At 45.2% G+C, this 17,213-nt stretch overlaps 2 long non-coding RNA genes across 3 annotated transcripts; both read left to right on the top strand.

Annotated features, from left to right (window-relative positions):
* Window positions 1-3,650: 3,650 nt before the first annotated feature.
* Window positions 3,651-6,242, top strand: LOC136497872 (uncharacterized). The gene is made up of 3 exons (XR_010769454.1): window positions 3,651-4,311; window positions 4,418-4,490; window positions 5,550-6,242. It is a non-coding gene; the product is annotated as an uncharacterized lncRNA (long non-coding RNA).
* Window positions 6,243-6,585: 343 nt separating this feature from the next.
* Window positions 6,586-8,472, top strand: LOC136497873 (uncharacterized). Of its 2 annotated transcripts, XR_010769455.1 has the most exons (4): window positions 6,586-6,774; window positions 7,584-7,726; window positions 7,818-7,923; window positions 8,388-8,472. It is a non-coding gene; the product is annotated as an uncharacterized lncRNA (long non-coding RNA). The 2 variants fall into 2 exon arrangements; XR_010769456.1 differs by lacking the exon at window positions 7,584-7,726.
* The last annotated feature ends 8,741 nt before the right edge of the window (window positions 8,473-17,213 follow it).

The following is a 17,213-nucleotide window of genomic DNA, read 5'->3' as shown; positions in this document are numbered from 1 at the left end:
GCACGTGAAATCGCTTCCACCAACTCCATACGGCCGCGTCGCTGTCTCATGAAAGCTAAAGCTGGGCGCGCCCTTACCTCCCTGGGAATCTTTGACCACGTGCAAGTCGCACAGAGAGTTCAGGTATCCTCAGCGATGTGCCCAGAAAGCCAGGAACCGCAGAAGTATTACTGTTTGGATCACCTAAATTTGTTCTTAATTATACATCCATTTCACATGTTAGGTGTAGGCGTGTAGCTGGTGTATTCGGCGGTTTCCTATTCAGTGCTGTCTACTCTCTCCGTACAAAAGAAGTGTTAGGAGTCGTGTCTGTTAAACTTTCTGAAATTTATAAAAAATGTTAGTAACATTTATTATTCCAACATCCTGATTTGCTGTCAGATTAACTATTCATCATTGGAGTAGAAGGACAAGAATGTCTTCAGGCTTGTTTGCGCATAGAAATTGAAAGTGATTGGAGGGTTTTGTGTTGTAGGGTCTGCTACACAGAGCATTCTGTTTAGCGTGCGTTGTTTGATCTTACTACTAGTTTACTAAATTACTACTACTAAGTTCTATATTACTACACAAGTATTCTCCTTATGTAGTATAATAAAACATAACTTGATTAAAGTACACACTATGGTGAAAATGGTGCATATTTCTAGGGTAAGCAATATTGTTACCACCGTTTCAAATGCCTCGATGCGGTTTGGTGTTGATCTTCTGTCAGACATTTGGTTTTGAGCCCCTGGTGAAATTTTTGGTACTGTACCGTGTTCTACTCAGTTCAATATCGCATTGCCCTTTCAATGATCAGTTTTCTTAAAGGTTTATTCAATTTTATTTTTGTACAATTAAGTATGTATGAAGCAAGGCTTTGAGGATGGGGCAGTTGTATCAAAATCTGATGGTGTTAATATTTAATTCACTGTGAGAGAATGGTACAACGTTTGCGATTTTCTTGTGATAGGAGTGAGAGATGCAAGAATATTATAATCTGATGGCGTTTCCGATTTTCTTCCGGGGCTATTCTGCCCTCCCACATCAAAGGCTGTCAAGCCACTATGTGAGTTTGCAGCATGGCAATCAATAATTTTTTGGTGCAATGTGTCGGACTGTCGTGTTTTTCTACAACGGTGTAATATAACCGAAACATCAGCTCAAGTTCATAGCAACATAAATCTGATCCAACTGAAATCTAAGGTTGTATCATCATAGCATGACTTGGACTGTCGAAATCTGAAATCTCAATCACTCACACATGAGGGCATGTGCCCGGGCTTGTTCGCTTGAATTTATCAGCCGGCTTATCAGCTAGAATCTACAGTATTTTTCTCTCACAACAAAACAGTTTCAGCCGGCTTATCAGCCGGCTTTAATACTAGCCGAACAAACCCTAATATTACCATCATTGCAATATTAAACACATCATATTTTATCTTACAACACAAACATCACGACAATACTAAACATATCGTATTTTACAGATAAAATATGATATGTTTAGCATTGCCGTGATGGTAATGTTGTTTTTGCACCTAGGTGCACATGCCCTCATGACGACGGACTATTGACCTAATCTCCATATGGGTACTCCCAGAAGGCGTTGTTAAGATCGAGCAACGGCATCCGTAGGTCGTCTGCGGCATCTGGCAGCTGTGGTACTGGTACCCGGTCGTAGAATGGCGAGGAAGAGGACACTCCGTCCGCTCCGGCATCGTAGTAGTACGACATGACACATGTGCACGACTCGACAGCAGGCGTAGCACCTACCATAGAGGGCGCGCGAGCAGGGGTCGACGCGGGCATGCGTTCGCGCATGCGAGCAACGGTCGCAGCCATACATAGAAGAAGATGGGAAGCAGAAAGATGGCCTATGAGGCCCACGCGTCAGTGATATAGAGAGTGCGGAGGACAGAGCGGCATTCTCGACAATATGAAAATACAGTGATCCGCAAACAGGCCCAACCACGTCCATAGCGTACATAATGACACTTTTCAGAGGACTGAAGAATTATAATGGTTCATCTCTGAATAGGTGAATAGTAATGGATTTTTTTTATCCGCAAGAATTATAATGGCGCCAGTTTAGAAAAACAAATAAAAATGTATAAAATTTTGTAACCGCCAACTTCTGATCACTACGGGAGTCAGGAGATTTGCCGAGTGCCCCTGGCACTTGGCAAAGCCTAAAAAACACTTGGCAAACGACACTCGGCGAATTTTTATCGGCAAACAGACTTTGCCGAGTGTTTTTTGTCGGACACTCGGCAAACACTTTGCCGAGTGCCCAAAAAACACTCGGCAAACATTTTTTTTGAAAAATAAAAAAAATCCACCACAAACAGTTTTTTTGAAAAATAAAAAAGCCACCACCTCGGCGGCGCCCTTCCCCTGCGTCTCGCCTCCGCTCCCCGGCTTCACGGCCGCCGCCACGAGCCACCACCGGCCACCACCACCACGCCACCGCCGCCCACCACCACCACGCCACCACCCGCCACGCCGGGGAGGAGAGGGAGAGGAGGGCGCAGCCGCCGGATTCGGGGGAGAGAGGGAGAGGAGGGGGCGGCCGGGCCAGATCCGCCATCGGGGAAGAAAGAGGAGGGGGAGGGGCGCCAGCGGTGGGAAGAGAGGGAGAGGAGGGGGCGGCCGCGCCGGATCCGCCGCCGGGGAAGAGAGAGGAGGGGGGGGGGCTGCGCCGGATCCGCCGCCGGGGAAGAGCGAGGAGGGGGAGGGGCGCCGACGGTGGGAAGAGAGGGAGAGGAGGGGGCGGCCGTGCGGGGCCGGATCCGGCCTCTCCGTGCGCAACCGTCGCCGGATCCGCCCACGCCAGGGACGGATCTGGTGGAGGCAGTGGAGGAGGGAGGGAGGTGCGCCGGCGAGGGAGGAGGGGAGCGCGGGCCGCGCCGTCCAGGGAGGAGGGGAGGGCAGGCCGCGCCGGCACCGGAGAGGGAGGAGGGGAGGGCGGGGCCACGCCGGGGCCGAGAGGGAGGAGGGGGCGGCGCGTGTGCGTGCGCGGGGAGGGGGCGGCGCGTGCCCGTGCGCGGAGAAGGGGAGGGGGCGTGCGGACGCGGCGCAGGGAGAAGGGGAGCCCGTGGCGCTGGGGTTAAAAAAAGACTTTTTTCGTTTGCCGAGTGTCCCAGATCTGGGCACTCGGCAATGATTTTTGTTCATTTTTTTCTTCTCTTTCTTTCTCAGGAAAAAAATATTTTTTTACTTTGCCGAGTGTCCTAGATCTGGGCACTCGGCAAAGATTTATTTTTCATTTTTTTCTTTTGGGCATACTCCATGTTTTTCCTAGCTGTTACTGATCATGTGTAGCATAGGTAAATAGGCCTGCTTATCTTCATAACTGATTAGTACTCATGTAGGCTTGGTGAGTTTGTTTTAGTTTCTTATTAATCTGTCGCCACATATCTTAATTAGTACATGTCAGTTGTTTTTGAAGCTGTCATGTTATCAGATTATCAAATTTGTCTCTATATATGGGTGTTCCACTGATAATTAACATGCTAATACTATGGCCATGTGACCCCTTCTCTGTAGGTACGATGTCCTACAAAGTGCCCTCATGATTTTTGAAGAAATGTGTACATCATATTGGACACAGATCTCAAACACTAAGGTGTAGCATCTTTGCTTTGCCTATGCTATTAGTTTTGGTGTCAGTTTCAAAGGCAAGACATATTAGTGTTAGCATTATGTACTTTTTTTATGGCTACCAAAAATATTCAGGGCCAACATAGAATTAAAATTTCTTTTGGGCGTACTCCATGTTTTCCGTACCTTTTACTGATCATGTGTAGCATAGGTAAACAGAGTTGCTTATCTTCATAAAAGATCAAGGTTAGACAGCTCTGCATTCAGTTTACCGTATGTTCCTTCCAGTTTGACCTCTTTAGTACTTTGTCATAATTTGTCTGCGGCAGGTTGTCCTGAGTCTTTTTTGTGTCTAACAAACATTATTGATGGACTAATTAGCGCTCTTTCAGGATCCTATGTTCACTTATTGAGATGGTAGCTCCATACTGCTTATGTTTTCAGTTTTTTTATTTAGATACTCTTGCCGTCATTTCTAAGTGTGATGTTATTCTTCCTGAATGCAGAGGCTACACATGCGTATGCAGTTGTTGGCTTTCATAATAGAGATCTTTCTCATTTTTAGATTACACTTATATACTTTGTTTACGTTTTCACTGCACATTGTATCATATAATTCCTCACACCGCATTTTTCTGTGTTGCTAACAATTGCTTTGTATTGCAAAAACTTCTTATTTACTTCTTAGCCTCCATATGTACAACGCAGCTACAGGTGCTTCCTATGTTGGTAAGTTGTCATCCTTTTCTCTCTTTTTTTTTTAAAAAAAAATCTGCAAACTATATTATGCCTACTCAGTTGCAACAAACTGATTTTTTTTCTGATTTTTGTGTAGTGGCGAGGTCGTATTTTGTAGTGATTTAGTCACCAGCAGCAGCTGCTAACTGATCTGTTCATCTGCTGTTCGGGTGAGAATCCTTTTTTGGTCCCTTTTACTTTACATTTTATTCATGCATCGCTTCCATTTGATTGTGATTTTCCGCACCGGAAAAAACTGGAACTCATTACAGTAGTGACCTGTTTGATTGTGATGGTGCCAACCTTGTTTTGTCCATTGCAAAAGCTCTACTGTTGGCCTACTTTCAGAGTTCAGAAATCACGGTTGTGTTGCTATGCTCCTACTATTTGCCTACTTTCATAGTTCAGAGATTGCGGGGGTGTTTGTATGCCCTCACCGAGTAGTTTTTTTTGTCATGCCATGTTGGAATCTGTCGGCACTAATTTTCCTTTCTGCTGGTGCGGTGCCCGCGAGGTGTTTCGCGGTGATTAAGCCATCAACCAGCCTTCCTACAAGTCTTCTTGTTCTGCTTAGTGCGTACCTATGTTCATATGTTTCTTGCATTTTGTGGCATCCTATTTTGCTTATTAGGAGATTCCTGCTCTCCTGTTCTTTAATCTTTACTGCTACTCTTAGCCTACTGTTCTACGCAGGTTATTCCTACAGCAGTTTGTTTCTATCTTGACACGGGATTGAAACTGAGCTTTTGTTGGATAGGTTACATTTATGCTTTCTACTCAGCATGCGCTAAAGTAAATAGGATAATGCCTTATGGGAAGAACAACAAAATTTAGTGTAGTACCGATAGGTGTGTTTCAACTTCTGTTGAAACTTCTGGTTACTTTCATTAGATTATACACATTTCCCCTGAATTAGTCCATTATGCCTCTGTTCAGCAGGGCTGCTACTTACCGTTCATGTTTCAGCGCTCTATCCATTCAGAGATGATCGCAATGCTATTCTATTAATGGCCTTCACAGTTACCACGTATGTTTGCCCTGCTTGCATTGTGCCTAGGACATTTTTGTATCGCTCTCGGTGGTGCATTGCCATGTGCTCGTATAGAAATTGATGTCTCCATGGGAATACTTTGGAGTACAGAGTTTACATGTTGATTGTCCCACCTTTAGTTTTTTAGTCATTGATTCTCACCTCTTCTCTTTATCTCTAATGTTACATATGTAAGCAGGTTTTGGTAGCGAATGGGAACTTGCTAAATCATTCATTTTCAAGGTTTGTTTCAGTGCTCTTATTTCTGATGCAGAGGTTTGTTTCACTGCTTTTATTTTTGATGCAGAGGTTTGTTTCACTACTTTTATTTCTGATGCAGCTTAGTTCCTTCTCTATTTCCAAAACAGCTCTTACTTCTTTCTCTTTTCATTAGACTGTGTAATTTATGTAAGATGTTTTTTGCTATAATTGTTAATGGTACATTATGGGTCCTCAAGTTATAAGATTATGAGAGTCCATTTCAATTTAGTTAGGACTGTAAAAGATATTTGGCAGAGTTGAACCTTGCATATGATATCTATCCTGGATTGTAAAATAGATATGCAGGAGTACTTGACGCAGCAAGACTGTGTCACGCAAACGAAATACTCCATTTTCTGCCTAAAATTACATGCAAATCACTGTAAATTCTAGAAGCTGCCACAACATATCGCACTATTTTGATGATTTCAGCACCTACTAATGGTCATTAGAGGTTTGTGCGGGTTGATAGCACCTACTATAGATAAAAAGCGATATTCAGCAGGCTATAAAGCAGAGTCTTATCTACTTCTTGCACAACGAATTTTCTTTTGCATTGATAGTTGGACTCACAAAAGTATTGGTGCAATGACTTCAAGTGAGAAGAAGTGACTGTTGAAATACCATAGCCTTGCAATATGGAAACTATGTTTTCCCTCTGTCACGGAAATCATTTTTTTATTTGTATGTGCCTTAGAGCAGTTCGTTCGACGTAGTAACTTTAATATCAGGTTTTTCCTTGCAGAACACATGTCTACAGGAAGTCTATTGGATTGGATTTCTTGCACCATGCCCATAATGTGTTCGACCTCCCACCACTTCTGAAGTTTGAACTGCATGTATACCAAAGTATGTCCTACCTGACATGCTAGTACAAGGTGGTCTCTCAGGTGTTTAGGATGGGGCAAACAACCATTACCTTGGATAAGGTGTTGGCACTGTGAAAGGTATCTCAGGTGCAGTCTCCGCTTGCATAGGATTATCACAAGCTTTTTTCCCTATTGTTCTTACATAACATATCTCAGGTGACAGTGTTTTTCTCACACCCATTATTTGCTCAAACCCATTAGTTGTTAAATATTTCATGTTTCTTTCTCCTTACAGGAATCTTGAGTACTTGGTTAAAACAAATGTATCCTTGCAAATCCCTCCAGGCAATTCAGGTTAGTGACAACCTGATATACCAGTTACTCTATTGTTTTATTTTGCTCTATTTTGTCCGTTTCTCATACCCTCACATATGGACCTCCTAAGTTTCACTGAATGACCATGTTGCTTTCTAGGTTCTGTTTTGTGTTTTACACAATAATTCTTTGATTCCTTTCTTAGGTTCCCTGTTGGCCTTATTTTCCTCAACCCGTACTTAACAGACTGCGAATCTTAATCTGTTCTGCACAGTACATTATTCGGCCAAAAAAAATAAACATCTGTTTCTTCGTATATTCAGATTGACGCTAACAGATGGTTGGTGCTAACAATTTAGCATTTGAGCATCTTCTTAGATCAGTTTGGTAGACATATTTAACCTTTCTATAATAAAGAGAGCATGGGTTCTTCAATTCTCATGTTTCCTTTGTTTTAGAGGACATCTTATTGTCATGTCTATATAAATTCATCCTAGGTGGCCTTCCTTTGATAGATCAAGGGTACCTGTGGGATATTGCCCTGGTAGTTTTCTGATCCAGCGAATGCGTGCATCCACCAATATTTGTACAGGTTCCACTAAGCAATGCTTAAATCTAAGTGAGTTCTTGGACTTTATATGGCTATTTCTTTGGCAGTAGAGAATAAACGCCAGCCAGCTTGCATGTTACCTTATATTGATGATGGTGGCGGATAAGATTGACTAGATTGAAACAAGTTGTCCTCATCGCTTAATCTAACCCCTTTTATCTGTACATCTGTCATTCAGAATGCAGTTTTTGTTAGAAAAAAAAACATGCTTAATCATTCATTAACCGCATCTCTTCAGTTTCAGGTTTTCGAATCACTTATTCACTAGGCAGGCACAAAACGATCATTGTAGATACAACTGGACCATAATCCTTACATGGCGGTAATAGCAATGCTTTTAAAGTGAGTGTTTCTGCAGCCTATCCCTGAGTTGGTTTTCAAGTGAGTGTGGATGCAGTATGGCACCTTCAGCTGCTTCTTGATATAGTTTCTTGTGTACCTGTTAACTCAGCTTATTTGTCGTTACTTGCAGTCCGTATCTTAATTGAGTTATTGTCATTATTCAAAATTGGAAATGTCAAATGGTAATGCCTTCGAGTTTGCCACCAGAGCGCTTTCAGAAGTTCTGAAAATCAGAGGTCAGTTTAGGAAAAAAAAAAAATGCTATTAGGAGTATCTACTGGCTTGGTTCTATGAATGTTGCTATTCTCCACATTATGTGAGCTAGATGTTCACCAACGAACTAAAATTCTATTTCTACTGGTTGTCCTCTGAGATCTATAGAATAGAATGAAAGCAAATTCAGTTGAATAGGCTGTTTTTTGTTATAATGTTCCTATCAGTTATGCCCATATCTTGATGGAAAGCCAAAGATATGGAGAATGGTGATATTAATAATTTGTAACATAGCTCCACTCATAGAACCATGATTCTAAAACTAGAGTATCCTAAAAAAAGGACAGAGGTTAAAGTATATGCTCATGCAGCTGCAGAAGTCAGGAAAGCTAAAGTCATGAAAGCTTTGGAAGTGGGTTATCTATGATCATCATGATTGGTCTTCCTTCATTTCCCCCAAATTTTTATCTGATTTATCTCCTTACAGGCCACTCACTACCTAGGTGGCGAAAAAAGAGGGTTACCAACAGAATCTGAATACTGATCTAAAGACGCCACTTGCCCGTCTGGTATGAGTGGGTCCTATTTTGCTAATTCCTTTCTGTCTACTTTACTTTATGGCACAACTTATTTGCTCAATCCCTTTCACTGCAAAGCCTCTGTATACTGAAACAACTAGACAGATTGCAGCTACTCCAGCACCTGTGCTTGCCATAAGAGATGGTTGAGATCATTTTGCAAAAAAAACATCCAAATGATTCTATCAACGATACAGTCGATTCTGCTAGAAGTTCGGTACGTACTGTCCATATTTTCGTATTCCATCTGTTCGTGCAGCCACCACATGCACTTACAGACTTTTTGCTGTATTCTATTTGTAGACACCTCCGCCCACAACTGTTGTAACACGGCCTCGGCGGGTGGCGAAGGCCTCCGACGGTAAAGTGTTACCGAGGCGTCTTCGACCGTCTTAGGGCGGAGATCTGGCACTGACTAAAGGAACTTTCCTGGCTATGCTTGTAGGGTGCTGCACGAGGCTCAGCGAGCTTGTCGCGGATTCTGCCCGGGCCGAGCACGGGCATCTCCGGTCGCTCAGGCGGACGCCGCCCCGCTTCGGCTGACGGGCGTCTCTGGCACTAAAGGCGGAGGCCGCCCTACCCCCGAACTAATCAAACAAACAACCTTGCCTAAGTGTGTGCAGGTACCTAAGCGCATGCGCCCGTGGTCCGCGCGAGCGTGCCAGCATGGCCCCCGCACGGCCGGGCGGAGACTTACGGATGAGGTCTCCGACCGGACCGGCGGAGACTCGCGTAGGCAGCTGCGCGCCCCTGAGGACGGAGGCCAGCGTCGGGAACCCAGGCCTCTAGGCCGAAGACCGAGGCACGATGGGCCGGCCGCTCATGGAGGCCCATTACTTGAAGACAGTGTGGCAAGATTGCCCCGCAAACGAGAGACTGGTGGCGGAATATTCCAGGAATGTACTGTAGCAGTTGAGCGGCATTGCAATAAATTCTGTCAAGAGGTAGTTGAGTCCTATAAATAGGGAACACTTGTAACAGTACGGGGAGTTGGAGGATGAATTAATGAAACATTAGTTTTGCGTGCCATTTCCCTACACGTCCACCTGTCGTGCCTATTCCCCGAGCCTCCGCGTGAGGGCAACGCTTGGCGGGCGGAGGCCTCTATCTCCTCCATACTGTCTGAGACCGCTAGTCTCAACATTGGCGCCCACCGTGGGGTGGCCAAGGCAAACCAACGATGGCAGGAAAAAGAAAAACCACCACCAGAGCAGCAACGACCACGGGTCAGAGAGAAGGCCTAGGTGCACCACTCATAGCACCTACGCAACCTCGCCAGCGGAGGATGACACCAGAGCAGATGTCCAGGGTCAACCACCGGAACCCCAAGATCCAGAGATTCAAGATCCGGAGGCCCAACCAAATTCAGGCACAACACTCGAGCAAGAACTGCAACAGCTGCAAGCACAGCTGCAAAGGGCGCAACAAGAGAGGGACAGAATGGCAGCAGCATTCGTAGCTAATCAGTAAGCTACTCAAGCTTCATCACAAGCAGCATAAATAAGGCAGCAGTTGGCAGTCCTACATGCTGAGATGCTAAGTATGCAGCATGCAGTACCAGCGTCAACCTCCGCAATCCCAGCCTCCGCAGCAACACCTCCGCCAGTGATCAGTCCGACCATGATACCATCTCAAGTGATGCGGAGGCCTATTGATCCCAAGTCCTCACTCTCTAAAGGCATACAACAGTCGCCATGGCCAACAGCGTATAAGCCAATCACACTACCAAAGTTCAACGGCAAGACATACCCCCATCAGTTTATTATGAGTTACGAGGCAGCAGTAGCCTCCGCCGACAGAGACGACACCGTCTTGGCAAAGTCATTTGTCATTGCAGCCGAAGGCGATGCGTTGGCTTGGTATTCTATGCTCAAACCAAGCACAGTCTATTCTTGGAAAAACCTCCGGGAGAAGATATTGGCAAATTTCAAGGGGCTAACAGCACAGTCGCTAACTTCTACAGATCTGTTCTAGTGCAAGCAAATGCAGGGAGAGACACTACACGACTACTTTCGGAAATTCATGCAACTAAAGGCAAAGGCACCAGACATCCCAGACGAGATCGCCATCGAAGCAGCGATCAAAGGCCTCCGAATCGGGCCATTCGTAGCACACCTAGCAAGAAAGAAACCAACTTCTATACAACAGTTGTATGACGAGTTCGAGAAATACTACAGATCAAACAATGACCTCCGGAAAAGGCTGGAGGAACAGGGTCAAAACAGACAGCAAAACAGCAGCAAAAACTCCCAGAAAACCTATAATAACTAGAATGCATCAAATCAGAAACCAGGCCAGGGACAAATGCTTAGCATCGAGGGTCAACCTCACCCCAAGCAAGGGCAACTGGAAGCGCCAGCACGGCCGGAGACCCAGACCAGGAACCAAGGTTGGCAAGGTTACCAAGGCAAAAACTAGAACAAAAACCACAGCCAGAAACAACGCAGGCCATATTGCGTTTTTCACGGTGAAAATGCAGGGCACAGCACCAAAGATTGTCCGGAGACAAAAGAGACATAGGAAAGGATGAAGAACAAGCAGACTGTCCAACCTCTAACATAGCAGAGCGGAAGAGAGGTCAACACCACCTACACAACTGGCCACCAGCAGTACTGCCCAATGTAACCAGCGCTAAACGCAACCCAAATACATCCCTCCACACTGGCCTCTGCCTATTACCCAAACTTCCTACCAGCATGGCGGTCAGCGCCTTCGCAGTAGCCTCCGGTGGGTAACTATAGGTCGGAGGCAAGCCTGACCTACATAAACCCAAAACCTCCCCATATAACCTACCTCGAAACAAACCCACCGGCACAAAACCAAATCAGGTTCGAGCCTCCGCCGCAATAGCACCACATGCAGCAACTGCCTCCACCACCACCTCACAACCAACCACCAGCACCAAAAATGAGCCAAACCTAGAAAACCAAGTCAACCCCCATGGACCGCTACCAACAATAGGCATGATACTACCAATCGCCGGAGGATCATCAATGGAGTTTCAAACGAAAAACAGAAAAAGGATCACCTCCGCCTGGTAAACAACGTAGCAGTCCAAGGCCCAGCGAAATACACAGATTAGTCCAGAGTCCCAATCACCTTCACAGAAGAAGATCTCCAGCTAGAGAGCTACCCTCACGCAGACGCAATGGTAATCAAGACCAACATAACAGCATGGGAGATAAACAGAGTACTGATTGACACTAGTAGTTCAGCAGATATCATCTTCATAAATACCTTCGACCAAATGAAGCTCAGTAGAAATCAACTACAACCCTCCGAATCACCTTTGATAGGATTCGGAGGCAAGCAGATACAAGCATTAGGAAAAATCTCACTCCCAGTGTCGTTTGGAACACAAGCAAATGCTAGAACCGAGTACATAACCTTCGACATCGTCGATCTATATTACCCATACAATGCCATCTTGGGCAGAGGATTCATAACCAAATTCAACGCAACCCTACATATGGCCTACCTGTGCATGAAAATACCAGCACTCCATGGTATTATCACAGTTCAAGGTAGCCAGAAAGAAGCAAGAAACATAGAAAAAGCAATCTACAGAGCCTAAAGAAACATCAATGCAGTCGAGTCAGCACACAAAGAACTAGAGCCTCTGGATATGCCCAGAGGAAAAACAGATATGGCAGGTCAAGAAGAGACAAAGGTGACCCCTCTAGAAAAGGAGTTATCAGATAGAAAAGTAACAATCAGCTTAGAGTTGAGCAAAGCAGAGGAGGAAGAGCTCATGGAAACTCTAGTAAAAAACAAAGACATCTTCGCCTGGTCAGCCTCCGACCTACAGGGAGTCAGCAGGGACATCATACAGCATGAACTGGATATCAATGAAAACATAAGGCCAAGAAAGCAGAAATAGAGAAAAATGTCGGAGGACAGAATCTTGGCAGTAAAGGCGGAGGTGCAAAGGTTGCTAGATGCAAAAGTCATCAGAGAAGTCAAGTATTCAGAATGGCTTGCAAACGTAGTACCGGTGCCAAAGAAGAATGGTAAAATAAGAATGTGCATAGATTTCACAGATCTGAATAAAGCTTGCAAAAAAGACCCTTTCCCATTGCCAAGAATAGATGCCTCCGTCGACAAGACAGCTTGATGCCAGAGGTTCTCTCTCCTTGACTGTTTCTCTGGGTATCACCAAATCTGGATGAAAAAAGAAGACGAAGACAAGACAAGTTTCACCACTCCATTCGAGACATATTGCTACACCAGAATGCCGGAGGGCCTCAAAAATGCCGGAGCAACCTTTGCCAGAATGACAAAGGAAGTTTTAGGCTCACAACTAGATAGAAACATCATAGCCTACGTCGACGACAAAGTGGTCATGAGCAAGAACAAGGATGATCATGTCTCCAACTTACAGGAGACCTTCACCAACCTCTGGACAGCTGGCCTTCGCCTCAACCTAGAAAAATGTATATTTAGAGTCACAAAAGGAAAGATGCTCGGATACATCATAAGCAGCGAAGGCATCAAAGCGAACCTAGACAAAACCAGAGCAATAATGACAATGGCAGAACCCAAAAATAAGAAAGAAGTGCAAAAGCTGACGGGAAGAATAGCAGCGCTCAACAGATTCATCTCAAAATCAGCAGAACACAGCCTCCCCTTCTTCCAAGCACTGAGGGGCAGAGACAACTTTGAGTGGGGGTCCAAGCAGTCAGAGGCATTTCATAACTTGAAAGAGTATCTGGCAAACTCACTGGTGGTCTCCATCCTAGAATCAGATAGCCACCTATTGCTATATGTGGCGGCCTCCGACCATGCAATCAGCATAGTCTTAGTCCATGAGCTGGAAAAAGAATCAGACAAAACACAAAAGCCAGTTTATTTTATCTCAGAAGCATTGTTCGGAGCCAAGCTAAACTACACTGAGGTAGAAAAAGTTGCCTACGTAGTACTGATGGCATCAAGAAAACTAAAGCATTATTTCCAAGCCCATGAAATCTTAGTTCCAACATCGCTGCCACTGCAAGACTTGCTCAGAAACAAAGAAGCCTCCGACAGAATAGGAAAATGGGCTACAGAGCTATCACAGTTTGATATCTCGTATGTCCCCAAAACAGCACTCAAATCACAAGCACTAGCCGATTTTGTAGCAGATTGGACACCTCCGACAGAGCCCAAGGTACAACCAACCACTCAAGGCTGGATAGCATTCACGGATGGAGCCTGGGGCCAAGCCGGAGCAGGAGCCTCCGCCATCCTAACGGCACCCTCCGGCGTCAGACTGAAATACGCAGCAAGGCTAGAGTTCAAATCAACAAACAACATAGCAGAATTTGAAGGCCTGATCCTAGCGCTTAGTAAAGCAAAGGCCCTAGGGGCAAAAACATTGACAGTCAAAATAGATTCTCAAGTGGTTACTGGCCAAGTAGAGAAAGAATACACAGCAAGAGAGCCAAAACTCATCAAATACCTATCCGTTGTCAGAAATTTAGAGCGGAGATTCGAGGGCTTCACCCTGAAGCACATCTCAAGATAAAAAAATGTAGAGACAGATGAACTAGCTAAAGCCGCGGCAAACAACCTGCCACTGCCACCAAACACTTTTTACCAGATCCTGAAGTCTTCGGCAACTGCGGAGACATCTAAGACACCTAAGCCCATACTACACCTGCAAAATGAAGATTGGAGAAAGGCGATAACAGAATTCTTAGAAGGCAAAACCACCGAAGAAGATGAAGCAAAAGCAGCAAGAATACAGGCCAGGGCAAGAAATTACACAATCATAGATGGTATATTGTACAAGAAAGGAGTAGTCCAACCTCTCCTCAAATGCATATCGTGGAGCGAAGGCATAGAGTTACTTCAAGAAATACACTCAGGAATTTGCGGGTCGCACATTGGCTCTAGAGCATTATCAGCAAAGGCAATAAGGCAAGGCTTTTATTGACCAACACACATACAAGATGCAGAGCAGATAGTCAGAACATGCAAAGCATGCCAAACATTCTCTCCCGGGCAGTCAAAACCATCATCGGAGACCCTGCTTATACCTCCGACATAGCCGCTATAAAGATGGGGTATGGACCTGATCGGCCCATTACCACCATCCCAAGGAGGAAATAGATTCACAGTAGTGGCAGTAGAATATTTTACAAGATGGATAGAAGCAAAGCCGCTGGCGAAGATAACCTCAGAAACCGTTAGAAAATTCTTCGGGCAAAACATCATTTGCAGATTCGGTGTACCGAGGATTCTGACAGTAGACAATGGAAAACAATTCGATTCAGGGAACTTCAAAGAATTCTACAAAAGCATTGGGACAAAACTAGCCTTCGCCTCAGTATACCACCCAGAGTCCAATGGTGCTGTGGAAAGAGCAAATAGAATAGTGTTTTCAGCAATATCAAAAACATTGCTGGGCCTACGCAAAGGAAAATGGGTAGATGAATTACCCAGAGTGATTTGGTCACATAATACATCTATCTCAAGAACAACAGGATTCACACCATTCAAACTGCTTTATGGAGAAGAGGCCATGATGCCAGAAGAAATCAAGCATGAAAGCCTCCGCACAATGAGACAGCTAATGTTGCAAGATGAAGAATATGCAAAAGAAACAATAGAAGCGATAAGACTGGAAGCAGTCGAAAATATTGCAAAATATTAGTCCCAAACCAAGAAGTGGAGAGACTCTCAGGTGGTAAGGAAAGACATAAAACACGAAGACCTCATACTCAGAAGAAAACCCAACGCATAACTTGTTGGCAAACTGCAACCAAAATGGGAAGGCTCATACACAGCAACGGCAGCAGGCTGCCCTGGCTCTTTCCACTTGACCGACAGCGAAGGTGTCACGACAACCCACACCTGGAATATTGACAGCCTCCATAGATACTACATCTAGGCAATGTACCAAAGGGCAACCTCCGCAAATAATAAGCGGAGGCCCCTCCATTCATTTACCTTTCAGTTTTTTTTCTTCAACCCAAAAAATGTAAAAGATCTTGTACTCTTTTCCTCATAGGGGAACTCCAAGCGAAGGTGAGGTTTTTAACGAGGCAGGCTCAATGTAAAAATCCTCTACAAGTATAAAGAGGTAATTCCCCAAAAGAACGCTTGAAAAGTCTAAAACCAAAAGCGACCAGCTCTGGCGCCGCAATATTCGGTGAACAAAAATAAGCACAGGTCCTTTCAAAGCGCCGGCCACAGGCATTGGCAATTTGAAACGACCTCTATGGCCAAATAGGCCTTTGACCTTGACAGACTTGACCAGATTCAGGCATCAAGGCAAAAACAACCTTGGCCAAATAGGCCTCCAACCTTGACAAAGACCTGTCCAGATTCAGGCATCAAGGCAAAAACAACCTTGGCCAAATATGCCTTCGACCTTGACAAAGACATGTCCAGATTCAGGCATCAAGGCAAAAACAACCTTGGCCAAACAGGCCTCCGACCCTTGACGAAGACCTGACCAGATTTAGGCATCAAGGCAAAAACAACCTCAGCCAAAACAGGCCTCCGACATTAACAAAAAACCAACCCAAGCATCAGGGGCAACACCATTATGGCGCTAGAACCAGAAAGAAGGTCTCCACCATCAAAAATAGCAAAACGACGAAAAGGTCTGACAAAACCCTATCACTTAGGCACCAGGCCTATTTACTTCAAAAGATCTCAAAAGACACGAATAATTCAAGCAAGATATAGGCCATTAAAGCCAAGATACGTTCCAACAAACAACGTATCAAAAATTTAACAACCAAAAGCCACCACCGCGCTATAAAACGGGTTCCCCCCACGCCCTTAAAACCTCAGTCAGCACAAGGCACAAGGGGGGAAGAAGGCAGAGCACAAGCACAAGCCACAGCAACGGCCATGGAGGTAGGGGTCTCCTTAGATATCTAAGTCGACCACAGATATTGTACAAAAACTCGTAAAGTCAGAGGCACCAGTAGACTGTCGGAGACAGTAGGAAAAGAGACAGGAACTACGACATGGTGATGAATAGCGCAGGCCTATGGAAGAAGGGGGATATCGCACAAAATCTCGTAACATCCCCCTGATGCCGGAGACCTAACCTGTCATCTCCACAAATGAAACATGTCCCACGGGTGTGCAGCATCGGAGGCCCATACCACCAGATAGCTAAAACACCTAGCTAAAGAAATACCAAAAGTCTCCATTGTCTGCACAAGCTGCGCCAAACCTCCTATCGGATCACACACCGATTCAGCAAGCCTCGCCAGGCGGACTTCAAGTACGCCTCCGCGGGCCAAAAAACTGCCAACACTTCTACCCCGGCCATCAAGCAAGCACAGAGAAGGAGAGAACATGGGGCGAAGGTCCTGGCCACCACCTCTGTATCGCGCACGTTCGCCCAAGCAAAGGCCCACGGTGTGCAAGCTCGGGACTAGACGAGATATGTAAACTAGCACAACAGACATAAGCCCCCGCACAAACAATCAAGAAAGTGAACCTGTTTTGTATTCCATAAAACGTCAAGTAGCATTCTTACAGGACACAAACTTACAATAAAATCCAAACTATTGTGGCGGAGGTCCGCGCCAAGCAAGCACGCGAGTAAACCCAGCGCGCTCGTCGTCTATGTCAAACTTAACTAACTCAAACATGTCGCGCGCAACGCTACGGGGAAAGGCCGAACACCAATACTCCCAAAGCTCTCTGCTCACATAAATACTGTCATTGTAGAGAGTCAAAGGCGCAACATCTTGCGTAGGCTCCTGATTCGAAACCTACGCAAGGTTAAA

This window comes from Miscanthus floridulus, chromosome 12 (genome assembly GCF_019320115.1).
Source record: "Miscanthus floridulus cultivar M001 chromosome 12, ASM1932011v1, whole genome shotgun sequence".
Lineage (NCBI taxonomy): Eukaryota > Viridiplantae > Streptophyta > Magnoliopsida > Poales > Poaceae > Miscanthus > Miscanthus floridulus.
Note: the sequence above shows the minus strand (reverse complement) of the source record. Positions and strands in the feature narration are given on the sequence as shown.